Below are 6011 nucleotides of genomic sequence, written 5' to 3'. Positions count from 1 at the left end.
TGGCCCTTGCTGACAAAATGTCCAAGTCTAAATCATGCTGGCAATGCATGGTAAATGTCTTATAATAGATGGAATAAGTACTACATCTTCCATTCTTTGATGAGAAATTAAATCACTTTCGATTTGATTTTAAGAATAATCATATAAAGATTATGATTTGAAATTATTTATCTGGTGTTTGATAAAATTTACCGACATGCAATAAAATGTCATTTCTTGTTTATTTACACCTTTTAAAACATTTCAAGAGGAAAAGTCTAAGAATATAATGTATGTTATATTTCACAGGTGTGTGATGAACTGTTTATTGAAATTAACAGAATATGATCTGTTTTTTACCAGATGTCATGCTGTTTATGGTGATTATATTATTCATGTATTCTATACCTCACAGTCATATCCATTATTACCCACTCTATTCTTTATTCAGCTGTGTTGAGTGGACATTAAACCCATCTTTCTCTCTCATTCTGGGAGTCATGGTGGCCCAGTGAGTAGGATGTTGGCTCGCTAACTTGGAGGTCCATGTTCCATCCCTGCATTGGCCGAGAAAGTTCATCAGGATTTTCCTGCGTATTTCCCCCTTGTCAGTGGTATAGGACGGAGGGTTTGGCAAGGGACAATGTATAGTTGTTCAGATGGGCCAAAAAACCCAAGTCCTGTGTACACATTGGTGTGCACATAAAAGAACCCTTGACAGTTGGAATTCAAAATAAGAGTAGGCCATATCTCAGACTGTCTGGACAAAATTTCGCTCATAGCAAACTGCGTGGCAGATTCTTGTCTTCATTAACCTAGTAGGACGTTAAACGCCATTTCATTTCATTTCTCTCTCTTTCATTGAAATATATCTTATAATAGTCAGACTTTAATGCATGTTTTTTTTTTTAATTTTTCTAGGTACTGAATCAGTACTGTTGGCTCTAGATGCTCTTCAAGCAATGAAACACATCAAACTTATAGAGAAAGGATTAAATCTATTGGCCAGCTTCTTAGAAAAGTTAATTTTTATAAATGATTTCATCACAAAGAAGTTATTATATATTTGTCTGTGACGGACATAAATTGAAATTGTGGATTCATTTCATTTCAAAACAATATTCTTTTGAGCATATTTTATGTCCCCTGTCTGTTTATTAAGTGGTTGAGAGTTTGGAGTTTGATAACTTTGGTTCTAATTGAGTGAGAGTGGTAAAACTTGGTGTATAGTCTCATTACACCAATACCTTGACTAAGCATTTTCTGCTTAGGCTAAGTAGAGATAAGCAATATGAATGGTCACCAAAGTTTTGAGAGAGACTGATCAAACTTGGTGTATAGTTTCACTACATTGATACCATGATCAAATTTGATTATCAGCATTTTCTGCTAGACGAAGTATAGATAAGCAGTTTGATTGCTCAATGCTTTACTTAGTGTGCTGGTGTCATTATTTAGGGGGAGATCATTGTCACTTCTTACTTGTTTTATTTTCAGACAACCATCTAATATACCATTATTTGTAAATACATCAACTATATCTACATGTGTAAGTAAGATACAGAAAGGTATACAACAACATCATAAACCTATAGCTATACAGGCTTTTAGATGTACTGCTGCTTTCTTCAGGTAAATACTAAATCACGTATCGCCCTGTAACTCGTGGATCAAAATAACATAGTCAATGTTATAATTCCCTGCTTTCTTTAAGTCAAATATAAATAGTGAATCAGAGTATATTAATTATTTTGGAAGGTATGATGGTACCCCTACACCAAATCCCAATTTCATGAATCTTGAAGGTTCAATAATGAATCAAGTGAAAATGAAATAGGGTTTAGCGTCCTGGGATATTGATTGAGTTACAGGACAATTATACACAGATTCTATGGAATACAATTAAGCTGTTTATTTCTGAGTGATGTTCCACAGAGGATTCTTTAGTCTTATCAACATAGAATTATGCTCAGACTAATTCATGCCTTATTCTGTCATTGATTTAATTCATTTTTTTTACACAATTTCAAGAATGTGGTCTTTGATTTTAAGACTGGGGTATAGGGTGTCAAATTGGTCTAGTGCATGTGATTTTGATTTCAGACTTATAAATAAAAAGGATTTAGAAGCTTATCGGCTCTATTTCCTGAAGCGTACATCAACCTTTGGTGACCTAATTCTGGCCTCTGTTAACCCTATAAATATTATACATGCATCATTTTGATACAGTATCCTTGGGCTAGCAAATGTGTGTTAGATCACAGGGTCTGTCATTGAGTCAGGTGGCATGATTTCGATCCCTGCCTAATAAGTGACAATTAGTAGGGTCTCCTGACTAACCTCGTGGGTTTTCTCCGTGTTCTCCAGTTTACTGCAACTGCTAAAGAAATATTTGATTGCTCTATTATTATACTGATTATTAATACACTATACTTCTGATTTCTATTGTTTATTAAACAGAGAAGATTATTTACCACCAAGTTATGTTTATACAGCTCTAGAAACATTATTAAAAGATATTTCACATCGAATGTCCCAGATTAAATTAGATAGATTTACTAAGAAATCTACTTGTGACAATAAAAACCGTAATGAAGAGGAAGAATTGATGATTCTATTTATAACTGTCATAAGTGCTGCTGCCAGGTTGGTAACTATTGGTTCTAATGATTTGTCAAAGAATACCCTGGTTCAAATCTTGCCAAGGGTCAATAATAACCCTCACCGTCATGGGTAATGTGTGCTGGGCTGGCAAGGTCATCTATGTTATCACTTGAAGGAACACCATCTCCTTTAAGCCATATTCCTTTGCTTTATTATGAGATATGACACCACCACACCAAACAATGAATTAGTTCTGGATTCAAATTAAATCTCACTTATCTTGAAAGTTTTCTTGTATCTTGTCCATGCATTTCTCAATATTTCATTGTTTTTATAATAAAGTTTTTTTTTTATGGTAGCCTTATGTTGGTATGAATATGTACATGTAGTCAATTTGGAGGTATGGAGAGGCTTATAACTTATGTTTTATTCCTTTTTCAGATTGTTAGATGTAAATATTATTAATTGTAATATACCATGTAGTTCTCAAGATACATCATCAACAGCTACATCTGATACAACACCATTAATATATACTCTATTTATACAGATTACAGTTGATTTAATACTACCTTATATCATGGTACAGTTAATTTAATTCTACCTTATATCATGGTAAAATTATTTATACAGGTTACAGTTAATTTAATACTACTTTATATCATGGTACAGTTAATTTAATACTACCTTATATCATGGTACAGTTAATACTACCTTATATCATGGTAACATTATTTATACAGATTACAGTTAATTAAATACTACCTTATATCATGGTAACATTATTTATACAAATTACAATTAATTTAATACTACCTTATATCATGATAACATTATTTATACAGATTACAGTTAATTTAATACTACTTTATATCGTGGTAATATTATTTACTACCTTATATCATGGTAACATTATTATTTTAATTGTTACATATGGACGATGCTCGTGGTAGTTAAACAGATTGGGAACAGAACTTTCAAATAGAATGTCCCATGTACCCATGTGTGGATTATTGAAGCCTGGCTCCTACTTGTCAGAATGTACCCAATCGTTGGGATGGTACAAAAAATCAAACCTTTACATTGATGGAATTGGGAGAATAGTACAGGCAGAAATCCACCTGTGTTCTCATTGAACACATAATCGTAGTATATCTGTTCATGTATCTCTCACAAAAACTTTGGTAAAGAGACGAGACATGGAACTCAATTTCTTTCTAGACGTTTTTACTCTTATTTTGTTGTAATGAACTCGCCATGATTGCTGGCACTAGAGACAACGCCAGAAAATTGATTTTTGCAATGTATTGTATTTTTGTCAACGTGTAGTCCATTTCGAGGAGTAATATCTATCTATAAACTACGAAAGATCTTGCTGAAAAAATTGTGAAACTAGTTAAAGATGCATTATGTAAGAGCTAAATCTGCCTGTTGCATGTCCTTATTTGGACTTCAAATGTTATATAAATTATTATTTAGATATTTATTCACATAGCAAGCCTAAAATCAACTCTCTAGAGTCTAGAGTTTTAAATGGATTTGAACACCTGCGAGATTTAAAAATGTAATGATAAAATGGATGATTTAGACTTAGACTCGATTGTCAAGTACTGTTGCTACAATAATAAAAAATCTACGCTACATCTTCAAACACTCATAACTCAGCTCAGAATAAAGTAATTTGAATGAAATTTCAATATATTCATTTTTCATTATCTATTTTTGAACTATTATAGCAAGAACGGAGAGATCTGTATCTGAATCTTCCATTAATGCATCTTTAAGAGTAAGAATATAATGAGTTTAACTAGGTTGTATTTTTTAAAACGACTAACTGATTTTGAATTTGCTAATTTCAGATTTTATATGAAAGGAGTGAAGATATAAGATTAATATTAGAACATTGTGATATATTATTAACTGTATTTAAACTGAATCTACCAGATATACAACCATTAACTGTTAAACTTGTTAGTTGTGGTTGGTTAATAAAACTACTTTCTATTAAAACACAAATCAAGTAAGTTGTATTTATTCTTTCAAATATAAAAGGATACAATAAAACTATTTTCTATCGTATACTTAAGCCATGTTCACAGTAAAACTGCTTTCTATTAAAACACAAATCAAGTAAGTCATGTTTATTCTATCAAATATAAACGGATACACTAAAACTATTTTCTATCGTATACTTAAACCATGTTCACAGTAAAACTACTTTCTATTAAAACACAAATCAAGTAATTAAGTTATTTACTCTTTGAAATATAAAAAAGGATACGTGTATATACTTAAGCCATGGTCACAATAAAACTACTTTCTATTATATACTTATTGTTCACAATTTAGTTTTGATTAAATGTAGGATCTGATAAAGACAGTGTGACTGGATTCCTGAGGTAACCTGGTAACTAGCTTACAATGTCTTTTGGACTTGTTTTGTCCCCAGTTTAAAGCAATTGTTGCATATTTTCGAAGAAAGTCAAAACATAATTATTTCTTTATCTATTCCTTAAAAGTTTGTCCAATCACTATTATGCAATCATAGGAATCATTCTAGCACATTCACAGAAAAATTAGAAATATTTTCTAAAAATGCAACTATCGCTTTAAAGGGAAAGAACGTAACCACTGTGGCTCCATGCATATTGTCCTAGCTCACTAAGCAGGAATTCCTGGTTTGATCCCAATGTTGGGTAAGAAAGTTTATCAGAGTTTTCAACCCAGTTTTCTTTGGTCATTGAGGCAGGACGGAGAGCCTGGCATGGAAAATCATCTATTCATTTAAAGGTGATGATAAAACTGAGGTCCCATGTACACTTGGTGTGCATATAAGAGGACCTTTGGCAGTTGAAATTCAATGAAGTGTTGGCAGAAATGTCACTATGTGGGCAAAATTTCATTCATGACACGCTGCATGGCATATATCTGTATTCATTAGTCTGATTGATACAGAAAGAAAAGTAAGTTGTTCAATCCCATGTCTTTGTTTCACAACCTGATTAAAATACAAATCTATATTTCGTTTCGTTTTTTTATACTTTCGATGGCCTACAAAACATGAAGATCTGACAAGTTATAGTGGGAGTTCACGTCAAGGGTCAAACGAGCGGCTTTTGACCCTATGATGTCAGACATTAATTAATCAATTTACCCACAGTTCTGTGCATCAAAAGACCAAGAACTCGCCGTAACAGACTGTTTCATTGGCTAATCCCCAAAATCATCCAGAACACGTCAATGATAACAACTCGTCCAGATCCTAGTGTAGTAAAGACAAATAAAATGAAATTTTGAACTATAAAAAACGAAACGAAATAGGATCTGTGTTTTAATAAGATTCTTTGTTTCATTTCTTGAAAGCAAGTTTCATGTGTTCATGTCTTAAATGACTGAAACGTATAAATTACCTGATTGTATAGATATAG

At 32.3% G+C, this 6011-nt stretch overlaps 1 long non-coding RNA gene across 1 annotated transcript; it reads left to right on the top strand.

The window, feature by feature from the left end:
- Nucleotides 1-431: 431 nt before the first annotated feature.
- LOC126810855 (uncharacterized) lies at nt 432-3146 on the top strand. The gene is made up of 5 exons (XR_007675305.1): nt 432-490; nt 901-1000; nt 1477-1611; nt 2440-2625; nt 3025-3146. It is a non-coding gene; the product is annotated as an uncharacterized LOC126810855 (long non-coding RNA).
- The last annotated feature ends 2865 nt before the right edge of the window (nt 3147-6011 follow it).

Source organism: Patella vulgata, chromosome 2 (genome assembly GCF_932274485.2).
Source record: "Patella vulgata chromosome 2, xgPatVulg1.2, whole genome shotgun sequence".
Taxonomy (NCBI): domain Eukaryota; kingdom Metazoa; phylum Mollusca; class Gastropoda; family Patellidae; genus Patella; species Patella vulgata.
The sequence above is the reverse complement of the archived record's forward strand: the minus strand, read 5'-3'. Positions and strand labels throughout refer to the sequence as shown.